This window comes from Nyctereutes procyonoides, unplaced genomic scaffold (assembly GCF_905146905.1).
Source record: "Nyctereutes procyonoides isolate TBG_1078 unplaced genomic scaffold, NYPRO_anot_genome, whole genome shotgun sequence".
Classification (NCBI taxonomy): domain Eukaryota; kingdom Metazoa; phylum Chordata; class Mammalia; order Carnivora; family Canidae; genus Nyctereutes; species Nyctereutes procyonoides.
The window spans coordinates 26,524,917-26,542,742 of record NW_026575146.1 but is presented as its reverse complement, the minus strand read 5'-3'; positions in this window follow the sequence as shown (position 1 = coordinate 26,542,742).

Genomic DNA, 17,826 nt, shown 5'->3' with positions numbered 1-17,826 from the left:
AGATAGTATTTTAGTGTTTATGATGAAAAACAGTAATTCATTGCCCCTCACCTTCACTGCCTGAATTCACACTTCCTAAACAGAAGAGCTTTCATTCTTTTATTATTTTCTCCATTTCTACATTATTTTATTGATCATATTGACATTTCAATTTGGACATTACTTGTCATTTCTTAAAATGGAAAATAAATATCTGGCTCTCTCTACTGTGAATCCACACACATCCTCTCATATATACATGACCTTCTAAATCAATATTCAATGTTCATATTATTAATATTGCTTTTAGTAACACATCCTATGTACTGTGATTACACTTTTTTATTTTTATTCAATGTTTTTTCCCCCGTTGGAGTTAACAACTTTAGTCCCAAGTTTCTCATAAAACTTTTAAGTTTTTCAATATGGTCAAATATGTCAACATTTCAGTCTGTTTAGCTCTTCCTTTGTCATTCTCTTCTTCTTCTTTTTTTTTTTTTTTTTTTGTCTTCTTGATGGTTTTCCTTTGGCACCTTCTGACTTTGTTTTATTCTACAATGGTTGAACTCTTCCTCTGTTTCACAACTGATGTAGTGGGACTTCAGCATTCAGTAGATTTCCTTTATCTCTTTCTCTAGTTTGGAAAAAAAGGTTCTCTAGTTGCTTCCAGAGAAAGAGGGCATGAGAAGAAAATATTCTGAGATCTTGACTATCTGAAAATTCTACCCATAGACTTGATTCGGTTCTTCCCTTTAATTTTTAAAGTTTTGCTTAATTAATATATATCTATACATCTATATCTGTATCTATGTATATGCATACATCTATATCTGTATATCTGTATATACATTTTCTATCTCTATACCTTTCGCTTTCTGTGAAATTTTTCAACTTTATCTTTCAAATCTTTGAGTATAATTTTTATTTTATCTTGAATTTTCCTTTTCCTATTCTGAATGCCTTTTCTCTTGTCTTTTATTTTCTTTTTTATGGTCTCTCAGTTTCTTTCAAGTTTCTTTTATTCTTTGGTGGTGGTATTTTGCTTCTTTTGGTTATTACCTTTAAAATTAAGCTAGACTAAAAAATCTACTACCAAAATGACTGGGGTGCATTGACTGAAAATGTCTTGACATGGAGAGTCTTGTTCAATTGATGCAAATTTGGAAGCAGAGTCTGATTCCTAATAGTCAGTTATTGAATAGATTCTACTTAACTGTGTCATCTTGCTTTGTGTTTTTGTTGTCTCCTATATTTGTTCTTCTGCTTTTATTTTACATTTTATTTTTTACTAATTGAGTAATTTTTAACATTTAATCTATCAGCTTATTAACCAATACCTATTTGCATTACTTTTACTGTTGTCTAGGGATTAAAAGATACTTTTTCAATTTCCCATAGTTCTATTTTAGACTTAATTTGTACCACTCCATGTAAAATTTAAGAGTACTGTAACTAGTTTTATATAGTCCTTAAACCTCTTTTACTCTAACTTATTATAACTATAAGCCTCACAATATAAAGTTAATCATTTTTCTTAAATTCATAGTTTTTTTAAGGAAATTAATTACTTTTTTATACTTCTACATACTTTTGTTCTTTCCAGTGAGTGGTACCCATTCCTTCCTAAGAATGAGTTTCACCTGGTATTATTTCCTTTCAACCTGAATGAATTTTTGTTAACATTTCTTATGATATAGCTCTGCTGACAACAGATTGTATTAGGCTTTATTTTTATATATCTTATATGTCTGTTTCATTTATGAAAAATATCTTCACTGAAAAATAATTCAGCATTGACAGGGTTTTTTAATGTTTATTTTATTATCTATTTATTTTTAAATTTATCATTTTCAAGTCATTGTTCCATAGCAGTCTGGAGTTCTTCATATAATTTTTTTCACTTGATGTAGCATCATTTTTTTTTCTGGCTGCTTTTAAGCTTTTTACTTTGTTTTTTAGGTGTTTCACTATGATGTACCTTGGTATGGTTTTCTTTCTATTTATGCCCCCTTTTTTATATGTAAGTTAAAACATTAGATACTTTCCCACAAGCTACCAAGGCTTTCTTCATTTATTCTGTATTTCTTCTTTTTTTGGTATTTCAAAATTTCTATTACTTTCTTATCAATATACTTATATCTTCCATAAGTCATTTTTAATGTTTTAATAAACCTATCTAGTATTTTTAATATATAGATGTTTATTCATCCTAGAATTCTAACTTGGTCCTTTTTTGGTAGTATCTAGTATTTTTAATACATACATGTTTATTCATCCTGGAATTCTAACTTGGTCCTTTTTTGGTAGTTTTTAATTCTCTTCTGAAATTGCGTATCTGTTCATTTGTTAGGAGTATGTTTCCTTTTGTTTTCTGTGCATGCTTAAAACCTCTCTAACAATTTAAACATTTCATCTCAATCATCTGAGTAAAGTCCCTGTAAATTGCTCTTTTCTTCTCAATTTAGGTTATGTTTTTCTCTTTTCTTTAATTGTATATTTTTAGATTGTATCCTGAACATTGCAAGTTATAAATATAGAAATTCTGTACTTTCTTATGTTACTCCAAATATTGTGATTTTAAGATTTTATGTGGTTGGTGGCTAAGTTAAACTCCAAACTCTGTCTCCCTTTTGGTAGGCACCAGTTGAAACTCCTTATAATTCTTAGATACTTTGAGTTTACCTCATTAATATATAATTCAGGGATTTGCTATATATTTATTTAGAACTTATAAGCAATATATATGAGGTTATTTCTTTATGGTTTTACCTTTTATGGATGTCCCAATTCCCAGTTTCTGTGCTGCTCTGAAAATATATCTTCAAGTTGATAGTGTTCTCCCTGAGTTTTGGCTGCCACCTGTACTGACTGGGGAGTATCCCCTTCCACAAAGCCATAAAACTGGAAGACTCATCTTCTTCTATTTCTACCAATTGTCTGATTTTGTTCATGTTCCAGTACTTTCACCCATATGATTTTTCTGAATTTAGTCCAGAGTTGTAATTATTAGCTACAGGAGGGTAGATGTGATATACACTACTGCACTATTATCAGGAGTACAACTTTCCCATGTATGTGTATGATGCCTTATCTATCCAGTAATTCAATTTCCAAACTTAAGAATTGTGTTTTAATTCTTTCTTTCCGTCATGATCACCATCTCATATAATCTATAAAAAATTTTGTCATCTCTGTCTCCAAAATATATGTCAAATTTGATTACATAATTTTCCTATTATCTCCCTAGTTCAAACTACCATTATCTCTTGTTTTGACTAACACAATAGCTTCTTAACTGTTTTCGTTGTTTCCACTATTTCTCTACTACAGTGGAGAAAGATTGATCTTTTAAAATGAGAAATCCTATCTTTCTGCTTAAATTCTTCACTAATTTGTCATTGTCATTCAAATAAACCCAATCTCCCATCATACCTTTCAGGTATTTATAGAATCAGAACCTGCCCATGTCCTTGATTTAAAAATCTTAACTTTCTCCCCATCTTTCATTATACGCTATTAGCATGTTTTTGTTCCTCACATGTAGCAACTTATGTCTGCCCAGGACCTTTTTTTTTTTTTTCTATTCTGCCTCAAACATTCTTCTACCAGATACTTACCTAACTCTCATTATTCCACAAATTTTACACAAAGAAGACCTAGGCACCACAAAGTAGCTACCGCAACCCATAATTTCCTATCCCATTTTCCTGTTTTATTTCCTTTGTGGCAGGAATAATTTTCTGGCATTATATATTTACTTGCTGTTTTTTTAATATATGCATATATTTACATGTTAACATACTTATTATATTTTTCATAATTGTAAAACTAGCACATAGAACACTGTTTTGACACATAGTAAGTGCTTAATAAAGATCTGTTTAGTAAATTAATGACTGGCAAACTGGTATGATAATCACAATTCTTATAATTTTGGTTAAAATTACTAATTTTTTTATATTTTAAATTCTTAAAAAATTATATGTTGGTCTAGAGATGTAACTATAAACAAGGCATTTTTCCTTTATCATTTATTTTGTTATGTCTTCATGAGGAAGAGTGTTAATACAGATTCTACTAGATTGATAGAAGAGTTTGTAGTAAACTGATCATCTCTAGGCTTCAACTCATAGCATGTATCTAGTAGTTTTCCTTCATTTGTTTTACAATTTTTTTAAATTAATGAACAAAATTTAATATTCTAAATATCCACTTATTAATTAGAATGACAGTAGCCTATTAACATATGTTTCCATTTGGTAGTTTGAGATGTCCCTAAAAATTGATGTGTCAGTTTGAGGTCAACTTGGTTGTTGACTCCAAGTCTACTTGGTTGAAAACAACTGCCAAATCAACAAAAAGCAGAAAAAATAATATCATCGCAATAAAGTCAAGGTCTTCAACAATTAACTCAAGGTCTAAATACTTTCTCACAATTAAGCAGAAATATTCTGTATAAATTGCAATTATGTTGGCATTTCTTTTTGAGAAAATCATGAGGAATAAATTCGTAGGATAAATAAGTTTAAAAAAAAATCCAAAGACATATCAATTCTTTTTCCAAATGGAAAAAAATACATATAATTGACTTACCTAGATTTTAGTCTTCTTTTTCTAAAAAAAAAAAAAAAATGTTTTATTTATTTATTTGAGACACACAGAGAGAGAGAGAGGGAGAAACAGGCTCCATCCAAGGAGTACCATGTGGGACTCGATCCCGGGACTCCAGGATCACGCCCTGGGCCAAAAGCAGTGCTAAACTGCTGAGCCACCCAGGGATCTCCTCCTTTTTTTTAAAGATTTTATTTATTTATTCATGAGAGACACACAGAGAGAGGCAGAGACATAGGCAGAGGGAGAAGCAGGCTCTCCGTGGGAAGCCTGATGCAGGACTCAATTCCAGGACCCAGGGATCATGATCTGAACCAAAGGCAGACGCTCAACCACTGAGCCAGCCATCCAAGTGCCCTAGATTCTAGTCTTCTAAAGCAAATTCTCTACGTTTAATGAATTGATTATTCTATTTGTTCTTCATAGGGCTAATGTATTCCCACGGTTGGGAACATTAAAATCCACTGCAAGTACTTTATAACATTACATTCTTCTCTGAAAAAAACTTTCCTATTTTTGAATGTTCTATATTTTGAATGTACCTTGATGATATGATAGAAATACACACATATACACCATGAACACACATATTTTTGCAAGACAAAAAAATCAGTTACATTTATTTTGCTGCCTCATTGGGAGTTTTTCCTTCATACCATTTTTGTTATGAGTGGTAGAAAAAGTTACTTTGCCTGCTTTTTAAAATTTTCAAGTGTTGGTTTTATACTTTAGAGAGAAACTCAGTTAAATGGCAGTTTGACAGCTTTTCTCCTGGTGTTAAAATGAAATTGATCAAATGTACATTAGAGCTTTTAGACTCTGGAACATTCAGTAACCACCAGAGAATTCTGCTTGAATAGTATATGATTTATCAAAACTACTACATGTACAGCCAGATTGTTCATACTAAAGGTCCAATCTATCTGGATCACATATTTTTTATTTTTTTATTTTTATTTTTCTAAAATGGCTTACAACACCACTGAAGTATGAGGTTCTTGTCTCGTGAGAATTTGATGGTTGCACTCTGCAGTGTGCATAGGCCAAAAGGACCGAAGGCAGAATCTTCAGACTCAGAAATCAGGTAATTCAATTCCTCATAATGGTACTTCATCTCTCTAATAATTTCTCTTAGACTTTGCTAGACATCTACAGTCACTACACAGAGGGAAGTAAAGAAAAACTACCCACTTATATCTGGTGATTTGCATTTGGCATTATTGCTAGAGGATTACATAAACTTACTTTATAATTTAAAAATAACTTACTTCATTCATATAAACCCTGTACTTGTAGCGTAATTATACCATACACATTTCAGTAATAAAAAGAGAAAGTGAGAACTAGATTAGATAGGAGCAACATTTTTATCATTAGCTACTCTTAAAATTGCTTTGTAATACTGTAATTTCTGTGAACTTTTTGTGAATAAAGTACTGATGTAAAATGATAACAGTGTGTGGAATTTTACAGGATATGTTTATAACTTACATTTCTAATAAACACAGTCTTTGAAAGAGGAATAGAAGGCCTATTACTTGTGAAAATCTCTTCCATTTATACTGTCATCTTAGTGTTTTCCCTTCCCATTATGCTGACAGAATTACCACATTAACACAATAGCCTGCATTATGATGACAAAATTATGGCATTGTATCAGTAGACCATAAAGAAATGGTTCTATTAATAAAAATATTTCTTTACAAATTGGATTTCTTTATTACTTTCTGTAGAAAGGATCTATTACATGAAAATACAGCAAAGTACTTCTAAATCCAATGCTGTTCTTTAGTGGTGTTTAACTGAGTGATTATTTCCATCACAAGAGTAATGATAATGTCCTTTCATTATTTATAACCTTATAATGTCACTTATTTGTACACAGCTTTAAAGATGATACATCAATTGTCATAGGCACATGTTGTTCTGTTTTTTCCTCACCACTATCTATCCCACTTCCCTCAAAAAGAGAAATTTTAGGAACACCAGAATACAACAATTTCAGATCCTATTGCATTATGGTCCTCAGAAAACAAATTGAAAGCATCTGGTTTTTAAGAATGATCCAGAGGGAGATAGTTTGAGCATTTCAATATGCAAGTAAATATAAAATCACTCTTCTTTTTAAAAATAATATCCACATACATGTAAACTGTGGGCAGTCAGGTCACAGCAATGTTTAAAGATCTGGACATACCACACTAAAGTGAAGACAAGTTAACTTTTCTTTCCTGAGTTAATGGTGACTCCCCTCATTTATTTATCTATATCTGCAGCTACACCGAAAATCCTATGTGCAGATATTTTGGGTTGACAGAGTGTCAGAAAAAAAAGAAATTTAAAAACATTTTGCAATTCCATTAGGTGCTTATATTGGAAATTTCACTCCTGCTTCAGCTCAGTTGGCATGTAACACATGTGCTGGTAGATTCTACATTTGCAAATATGATCCATTTACAGTTAAGTTCTCTTCCATGGTGTGAGGTATGGGTCTAGGTTATTATTGTAGTTTACATATGGATATCCAATATTCCCATTGCATTTATTAAAAAGACAGTTCTTTCTCAAATGAATTACTTCTGCATGCAACAAATTCAGTTGTCCACATATGCATGAATCTCATTCTGGAATTCTCTAACCTGTTTTATTGATCTGTTTATCCTTTACACTGTTACTGCATTTCCTTTAAAATAGGTAGCATTAATAAAAGTCTTGAAATCAGCCAATGTGAGTCCCCCAATTTTATTCTTTTTTTTCGAGATTATTTTGGCTATTTTGCTTAACTAGCCTTTGATTTTCCAGATGAATTTTAGAATTAGCTTAGCATTTTCTATAAAAAGCTTGCTGAGATTTTTAGGGGGAGAAGGTATCTCTGGGGTGCCACCACATATTAAACATTTTTAGCAAGAATACTATTTTGTATGTGACACTGTGATCAACAGGAACCATGTAAAGTTGGATTGTCTGATGCCTAGTTATTCAAAAGAGTTCTCACAGTTCAGCTGTGATCTTCTTTATTTCTCCAGTGAAAAATTATATTTTCCTATTTTTTTTAAATATTTTATTTACTTATGCATGAGAGACACAGAGAGAGAAAGAAAGGTAGAAACACAGGCAGACTGAGAAGCAGGCTTCATGGAGGGAGCCTGATGCAAGACTCAATCCCAGGACTCCAGGATCACCCCTGGGCCGAAGGCAGGCGTTAAACTGCTGAGTCACTCAAGGATCCCCTATTTTCTTCTTTTAAATAGTAAGTGATATGTGAGATAAGACTTCAGCACTATGGAAAAATATAGTTTCTCGTTAATAATAGTTTCCTTTATTAGTTTAACCTTTAAGGTTAAATTCAAAAAGAGGGATAAAATTAACAGGCAAGTCTCAATTTGCTTTTTATTTATTCTCAGACTTCATATTTCCTTGCCTAGGACTGGAATTCCCATATTAAAAACTGAAAAAAATAAGAGATTTGAAGTCCTATTTATATGTCTATTGTACCCTGACTCCATCACTGACTAAGAGTGTAATCTTGAGCAAGTTACTTGACATTCTAAGCTTCAGTGTCTATCACTAAAATTAGGACAATATCACCTACTTTCTTTTGCTGTTCAGAAGACTAATTAATCATTTGAAATTAATAAAATATCAGTCACTTATTGAAAACCAATATAAAAATTTAATCTTCTTTAATCATTGCAAAAATCCTGTGGAGGCAGGATTTATTAAGTCTGTTTTGCAAAACTGAAGCTCAGAGATTAAATAGCTTGCTAAAGATAACACAGTTGCTAAGGGGCAGTGTTGGAGTTTCAAGTCCAGGTGGGTTTAATGCCACAGAGAATGTTAGTTCCACTTTTTAATGCTATTTATAATGACCACTTTTGAGAGTGAGCTTCCTTCACAGTGTCTTGAGTTTGGGCCTAAATAAATGATCATATAATGTATTGCCTTAGTGTTTATGAAGCATGAGGAGTATGGAGAGGAAAGGTCATTGTACCTGGATGGTGGAACTCTGGATCTTTGTTTGTCATTGATTAACATTTTATTTATTATCAAATCACTTGAACCCTCCAGATCTCTATCAAAAGAGAAGTAACATTATTTTATCCCTTCTACCTCAGGGACCTGTGAGTCCTAAGTTGGTAATATATTCTACTGTGCTTTGTACTCTGCAAATTTATGAAGCCTAAGAGCATGTGATTTTAATTCATGTACCTATTTTAACTCCTCTGTTATTACAAAAATCAGATGATACCTGTAATAATAGGGCACTGCAGCCAGACTCATGTGTTATATTCCATATGGCATTAGCAGTAATAGCTTCTCCAAATATCATACAATCTTGAAATCACAATTTATCAGTTAATGGGAAATTGAGGTTATGTTATTTCTTCAATACAAATCATCCTGACTCCTTTATATTTCCATGTGGCTTCAAAATATGTGACATATATTTGTTCAGTTGGCCATCTTTGTTCTGGATATTTCCTTTTAGGCACATTTTCATGAAGAGATTTTCTTTATTTGTAACTCTTTGAGCATTCTTTATGAAGTTCTCACAAGTGCTAGATCGTACAAAATAGGTAGAAAATAACTAGACATTTAAGATATAAATAACCACTCATAATTTAGCCTATTCAGTAAAGAGCCACATCCTTTTACACAAAAGTGATACCTGCTTGACTGTTCTTCCTAAGTAGTAAAGAAGAAAGAATAAAGAGAGGAAAGACGAAAGAGGGGCTCCTGGTGTGCCTAAACTATTGAATTTATGCCTCATAAGAGAGTTCATATTATTTTAGAATGCACTTAATGTTTTACAATACTTAAATGATAAAATGTTACCATAAATCTTATTACCTACCCAAATCTCCTTTTAAAAAATAATTGTAACCTGTTTTCTCCATTTGTAATTTACCCTTGTGAGTTTTCTAAAAGAATTTGTCATTCAGTTCTTACAGTACGGAATAAATGCCAGTCAACCTAGTCATAGGCACTAAATGAAACTGCTTTAATTTTGGTTTATTGGTAATTCAAGATGGAGGTATTTAGATTTGAAAATGTAGTGCGGGGCAGCCCGGGTGGTACAGCAGTTTAAGGCCACCTGCAGCCCAGGGTGTGATTCTGGAGACCTGGAATGGAGTCCCACGTCAGGCTCCCTGCATGGAGCCTGCTTCTTCCTCTGCCTGTGTCTCTGCCTGTCTCTCTGTCTCTGTCTCTCAGTCTCTCTCTCTCTCTCTTTCTGTCTCTCATGGATAAATAAATAAATAAATCTTAAAAAAAAAAAAGAAAGAAAGAAAATGAGGTGCCTTCATGAGTAGATCAACCATGAGGGAGAATGGACATTTGAAAACCAAAGAATATGTAAATTTCTCAAACGTACAGGTAACAGGAAAGACGAGTATCAAAATAAAAAAGTAAAATATAATTTTCTAACTCAAAATGTTTGAAAAAATCACTGAAAGTGAAAGGTAGCTTTAGGAGAGAAAAGGAGGGCACCTGGTTGGCTCAGTGGTTGAGCATCTGCCTGTGGCTCAAGTCGTGATTCCGGAGTCCTGGGATTGAATCCTGCATCAGGCTCTCCATGGGGAGCCTGCTGCTCTGCCTCTCTCTGTGTGTCTCTCTCTCCTGAATAAATAAATAAACAAAATCTTAAAAAAAAAAAAAGGAGAGAAAAGGAAACATTTTATAAATGACAATATGTTAATCCCTGAGCAGATATTTGAATTTGTTTCATCTTAAAGGTACCATCATCAAATTTCCTGTGTCATTCTACACTTCAATAATTCTTGTCTGTTCTTTAATTTTGGCAATACAATAAGAATGATAGGATAACTTATTCAAATATGGTTTACTTATGTAATAAAAATAGTGAAGGAAACATACTACATATGTTCATATTCTATGATGTAACATGGTTCATTCACCATTTTAATTACTTGGAGAAGTAGAGGGTACTACAGTGAGTCCAACTACATGGGCAATAAATCAATCAGTGAAAGTTCTGGACATTGTTGTGTGTTGTCACATACGTTGATGTGACAGGGTAATGTGTTAAGGATTACAGAAGCTTGATGTTTGGAATCCTCCAGGACTCTGGCCTAAGTATCTTTGGCTTGTTCTAATTTGTATCTTTTCCCTGTAATAAATGTAGACATGAGCAAATAGGTATCATTGAGTTCTGTGAGTCTTTAAGAAAATTATCAAACCTAAAGGTGGGCTTGAGAAACCACTGAACTTGCATCTGGTGTCAGAAATGAGGACAGAAGTGAGATAAATACATAGTATCTCGAGTATCTCTGAATTACATAAAGATTTTATCTTTTTTTTTCTTCCATTCTGCTCATAACTTTTATCACTTATGACCTTGTTCTGTAATTTATCTATTGGTGTATCTGTCCATCTCACTAGACTGTGAATGCTTTTAAGCAAAAGATAGTTTCGTATTTATTTCCATATTGAGTGCCTAACTCAAAGTAGGTGGTCAATAAATGTTCACTGAATGAATGAATTATTGAATATCTGGAATTACACAAATTTAATGCAATTTACTCAAGATTGTTACACTTAGGCTCTATTGTTAGCACAGGATGTTGAGAATTTGTGGATTTCACTCCCAACATGACCTCTCTTCAGTAAATAAAATTATATCATGTAATAATTTTAGCTCACTTACCATAGAGCTAAGTGTCCTCTTTTAATTAAGAGGGTACTGATTTGGGAGTCAGAATAATAGGGAATATATTGAACTGTATTATTTAACTGTATAGCCTTGAGGAAATCACTTTACCCATTTAAATTTATTTCCTTATTTGTAAAAAGAGAGGAATTAGGCTTTAGTTTCCTATTGTTATAATATATAGTTTTTTAAAATGTCTGAGGGAATTATCAGTCCATTTAATCTTCCCCTATTTACTAAAATTATAGAGTAATTAGAATATATATGCATTATTGAATATGCATTTTAAATGTATATGTAAGTATGAAGATTTATACACAAATAATTTATTTTTCAGTCTTATAAACATGGTAGTGAGGGTAGATAATTGGCAAAATATTAGATGGGATCAAGGGTGATTGAACATATCACCATTTTTAGATGACCTCCTCAAGAGGATATGAAATTTGAGGAACGGTTTCCCATTCAAAAATAATGTGTGACCAAGGACTTTTTTAAAGAAAAAATTTAAAGTCATTTCAGTGGTAGGTAAATCATAGCTCCTAGTAATGTAAGTTATTGGCCATGTTAGAGAGCACAGAGATGTTTCTATTTTCATGGACTATAATGCCTGTTTATTTATTCATTTGCTCATTTGTACATTTATTCTTTCATTCAACAAAAATGTATCAAGTATCCATTGTACCTTAGGTGTTATACTAGGTTGTGAGGTTAGAGATAAATTAAATGGTCTTTAGCCTCAAGAAATAACCATTGTGGCTCATTTTGTTGGCTTTTGTTACATACTCTGGAGATAGAAACCACAGCTTGTACATATGCAAATAAACCTGCTGTAGCACTTGCAGCCTTTTGTGAGCTGTTTTTGGGAACAAAGGTTGAGAGGAAATGTACTGAATAGTGAAGTTGGGACCCCTCTGCAAGATCCAAGGAGTTAAACTTTCTTAATTTAAGACTCCTGAAATCTTAAGTTGTCGATAAATATTAAACATGTGGACAGTATCTCTATGAGATTAAGTTAAAATGGAATTGTATTGTTCATATATGTATAATTCATGAGCGTAGTTCTCTAAATGAACTTTAGTACAATCTAATTAATTAAGCTAATTCACTAACTGACTCTGTAGCCCCTGAATGTGTGCTGTAGGTCACCTAAGTTCCCAACAAGTGAGCAAATACTAGCACGGACAAGCCCAGCTGAAGTATATTTGAAATAATGGAGCAGCCAAAGAGGGCATGTGGGAGGGCAACTGATACAGAAACAACCATTGCTCTATTTGCCCAAGGCCTGCCCTTGCAACCAATGCCAATTTGTTCAGGTAGAAAAGTGAATGACACATAGCAGAAACATAAGTATTGGATTTTAACAATATAAGATTTTTTCCACCCTCTGTCTTAAAAATACTAATTTTTTTCTTCTAAATTTTTATTTCTAGTTATGTCTTAAAGATCCTTAGATTCCAATTTCTAAGCTAAATAAGATAATCTGGTATGTTCACCTTCATGTGAATGTGTATAACTTAAAATTTTTTGAAGTATGGTCAATTAGTATTGTCCATGTTATGATGATAGTACAAAAATATACTATTTCACAAGTCAAAATTCTTTACATAATTAAATGAGATTTCTGAGAATTCTACATTTATTATAGCACCAAAGCCAAAACACACATACCTAAAGAGTTTGAAAAATTATTTAAGATGTATGGAAAGATTTAGCTAAGTGGTATTTGAATGCCCATAAAGTCAAATATTAGCAAGTTAAAAACCCATTGGATTTTTCTTTAAAGAAGTAAAGTAAAATATAAAGGATAACTAGATACATCAGACTTTTTAAAAGCTTCCTAAAAGCTTTAAAACTGTTATCAACACTTCTGCAAATATAACTAGGTTAATGAGAATTACTAAATTGTAAATATACTTTCATTAAAAGGTAACAAAAAAAGATAAATCTTCTTTTATCTCATTTAATATAGTATAGGAGTGTAAATACCATGATTTGCTTTGGACTAGAAAGTGCTGATGGAAAAGTTTTGTTTTGTTTTGTTTTTCCCCCAAGGAAGAAAGGATCTTCACTTGTCTCATCAAGAATCACCTATCTATAATACTTTAGGAGTTGAAGATATGTTCCTCTAAAACCAGAAATTCTTAGTACTTGATAATAATCATATCTTGTTGCCTTTACTGAGCCAATATTTAGAAGCAGCTCCATTATCACAAAGCATAATTTTTTTTATTTTCCATGCATGGACATGTATGATATAGAAGGTAATATGCAAGCCATTAGATGCTTTTCTTTATAACAGTAAAATCTAAGCTCTGTTGCTTTCTAAAACCACAGGTTTTATAAATTTGACAAAATGGAAAGTGTCATGATAATTATTTTCATCATCTAGTTCCAAGATGCACATAATATATTTTGTTAATTCTCTTTCTTTAGTTGTGCTAACTATATAGAAAACAAAACGGCTTATACAGTCATTGAATTGGATTCTGTTAGGCTATAAAATAAAAACTTGGAAAAAACTGAGAGAACTTGACCTCTCAGATATTTTTTTTGCCACATGGTAGATTTTATTCTAAAAGCATGTCTTCCGTTTTTTAATACAGATTTCATTATTGTTATTTGAAATCTAAATTGGGAGAAAACTAGATGTTGGAATTTTCATTATATGCTACTACTGAGCAATCTAGGACAAGTCATTTAAACTCTCTGAACCTGACTTTTTTACCTAGAAAAATATCTATGTGTCACTTTTAAGTAGCACAAAAAATAAATTAATAGAATATAAACATGAAGCTTATAGTCTTAACAAATTAATTAGTATTCAAAATAATGTAAATATTTAAGCTTATAATAAACTTATATGCATGTATGCTTTCAGTCTGATTTGATATATTTGATCAGTAAAGCCACATAGATATATAAAATAATTGAAAATTCATAAATATGCCAAACATGTTGAGGGGAAGAAAGTAAATGTACCTATCATCTAGGCTAAATATATTTAAATATTTAAATTTTAAATACTTAAGTTTAAGGATTTTTCTGTTTTTCCTGGAAGTCAAAACAAAAGAAAATGGAAATTCTCATACTATTTTTTTCATGAAAGACTTTTTTTTATATTTAAACATATTTTTACAGGAAATAGAGACTTTTTAGAAGCTTATCTGACTACTTTCTATTTGGAGCATTGCATTGAAAATGCTACCCAATGAAGAGTGTCTGTAGGGATTAAACTGATAAACTCTGAACAGGCCATGTTCTCAATCTAATTTGATGGAAAAAATGTTATATAGATACTTGTCCACCCTCAGTGAACAAATGTTTACTATTTCTTCTGTCATCCAGGACTGACAAGAACGGTTTCTTAGGTAAATTCAAGTTTAATCTCTCTGCCGAGCTCACTGACATATCCCCATAATTCACAGTGCTTCTAATGTGGCTTCCTGACAACCATTTTAAGTTAAATATGAAATAAATAGTAATATAATAAATATCTAAAAGGACATAATTATGAAAAAAAAAAAGGATAAAATGGTAACATACTATTAGCCAAAGTACAGAGTCTGAGTCAACAGGGTCTTCTAAATCAAGGTAAGTGGCTAAGGTTTCCCATGAAGCATGTGGAGAGCACCTAGTCAGTGACCCCAAGACACTGAGGCTGCCAGCTTTTAGCCTCCTGCTTACAAAGAATCTTTGCCTCAGACTTTTGTATATGTATTTAATACCCACAGTGGAGTGGATTCTAAGCAGCTTAGGCATGTCTTGCTGAGCCTTTCTTAGTGGCTTCAATAATCCAAAGGCACTTTTAGAAAGCTAGTGCCTTTCACTTGGAACAGGACGCTGTCAAGAGCACAGGAGAAAGCTTTGTTTATTTACTTACTTTATTATTTTTTTAAAATTTTTGGTAGAGAAAATGTTAAGGTAGACTGGGGTGATAAGTTATTGGAATAAAAAATAGAGAACTACTCGTTAATTTGGTGGAAAAAAGACTGGGAAATCAAAGTGTAGGAAAAGTAAAAACAATTGGAAAAAGACCAACTGCAGAATCTGCCTAAATCGGCCTGCAGAATGCAGACTATGCTCATCTGTGTGAAGGGCAAAAGCACAGAGGAGACTGTGTCACATATCTAGATATTTGAATGTTATACATCAGCTTACATCCATGCACCTGTCCATACTCCCATCCGGGACTCACAGCCTACTCCCTGGTGATGGTTCTTGCAAACAGCCAAAAAGAGCCCTGCCATCTTTGAATCTGAGTGAGTGGGATATGGTAGGGCAGGTCAAAAGCTGGACTCAGACCCAGGTCTTCTGAGCAGTGAGTGAATCTACCTAAGTTTGTATATGTGCTGCCGAAGCGAGCACTGAATCTACCTAAGTTTGGACTGGGTTACAGAGCACATAAACTTGCCAAGCAGTCAAGGTCAGTGTGTCTATGATCCACTCACTTCTGTTTTCTAACTCAAGATTTCCAGTTGTCCTAAGTGCTTTCCAAAACTAAACTATAGAGGCAGAGGAAAGAGGGACCTCAATTGTCTGGTCATTGTCAGAACTCAGTTTAACAGGACACTCATCATTTGACAATTGCGAGGAACAACTTTATCTAAATTCTCTAGCTTTCCAAGGCAGAAATTGTGATTTTTTTCTTCCCCTTCCATCCCACCCTCATATTTAGGCACCCACCCTGCATTCTATGGCCTCGGGTCTCAATTCAGCTCTAGTAACCCTTTCAATCTATTAACCTTTTTACTGAACTAAACAAACACCCTGAAAAAAACAACAGAAAACCCATAAAACTATAGGTGAGAAGAATAAAAATGTCTTCAGGTGTCTTGTCTGTGATATGGGAGTACTCTGTAGTGCAAGGCACAAGAGGAACCCTTCTTGTCTGAATCTAAGGTGAATGCTCTTGCAGCAAAGCATTTATCTTTAGTTTTATTTTGCTTTTTTTTTTTTTTTTGCCTTGTCTTATAATGCTGATTTATTTCCCAGAAACCTTGTCATGAAAATGAAGAATGTATTTGGTCCCTTGAAAAAAGTGGCTTTATTCCACAGATTCTCCTTCAGGACAAGCCTGCAGATTTAATTCCCTTGCTTTTTTGTTATTTGAGGTCAGCAAGAAATAAGTACAAGAAAGTGGACCTAAGCAAAGTCAAACTGTTATTAAATCTTAATTCCATGTTTGAATTTGGAGATCTCAGATAGCCAATTGTAATAGGAAACTATCCTGTCCATTTATAATAGCAAGTATTTTAAATATAGAATTTTAATATTTTGCTTGCTTTTTTCCCCTTTGTATCTGCCAGTACTAAAGAAAAATTTATAAGGAAGGAAATACTGGTGGAAACCTACTTTAATTTTAGTAATAAGTTATAATTAATTATCTTCTCACAGAATTTCTTTCCAAAAAATTATAGTCTTTAATACAAATATGGGAGGATAAGTAGAATACTCTTACTTGAGCTTCTTGTTCCTAAACTCCCTTGCTTCATGGTGAACTTTTTAATTTAATTTAATTGATTGATTTACTTATTTATTTTTGTGAACTTTATTTTAATCTTTACAATTTAATTCTTTTTGCAGCAAAAACATTTAACATGAGATCTACCTTCTCAGCAAATTTTAAATGCATAATACAGTATTGCGAACAATAGGCACAATATGGTACAGCAGATGTCTAGAATTTATTCATATTGCTAACTGCAACTTTATATTTGAACAATAATTCCCTATTTCTTTTCCCCTCAACCCCCGGAAATCACCACTCTACTCTGTTTCTATGAGTTGGACTATTTTAGATAGCTAATGTCAGTGAAATCATGAAGTATTTGTCTTTCTGTGACTGTCTTATATCATTTAGCATAATACCTTCCAGGTTCATCTATGTTCTCACGAATGGTAAGGTTTCCTTTTTTTTTAAGGCTGTATTATATTTCATTGTATGTATATATCACATTTTCTTTATCCATTCAAACACTTAGGTCATTTCCATATCTTGACTATTGTGAATAATGCTGTGATGAACATCAAGATCTTTGAGATCCTAATTTAGTTCTTTTGTACCAAATATATACCTAGAAATGGGATTGCAGGATCATATAGTAATTCCATTTTTAATTCTTCAGGAATCTCCGTACTGTTTTTCATAGAAGGTTTGCCATTTTATATTCTTATCAATGTACCAGGGTTCCCTTGTCTCAACTCCTTGTCTTTAGTTATTTTGATAAGAGCCATCCTGACAGGTATAAAGCAATATCTCAACTGCGGTTTTGATTTGCAATTCCTTGATGACTAATGGTGTTAAGTGTCTTTTCATATACCTTTTTGCTGTTTGTATGTCTTTTTTGGAGAAATGTCTCTTCAAGTCCTTTTCCCTTTTTTTTTTAAGATTTTATTTATTTGAGAGAGCATGAGAGTGCATGAGAGAGGGCACAGGCAGGAGGAGAGGAAGAGTGAGAAGCAGACTCCTCACTGAACAAGGAGCCAGACAGGGGGCTGGGATTATGACCTGAGCTGAAGGTAGATGCTTAAACAACTGAGCCACCCAGTCTCCCCACCATTTT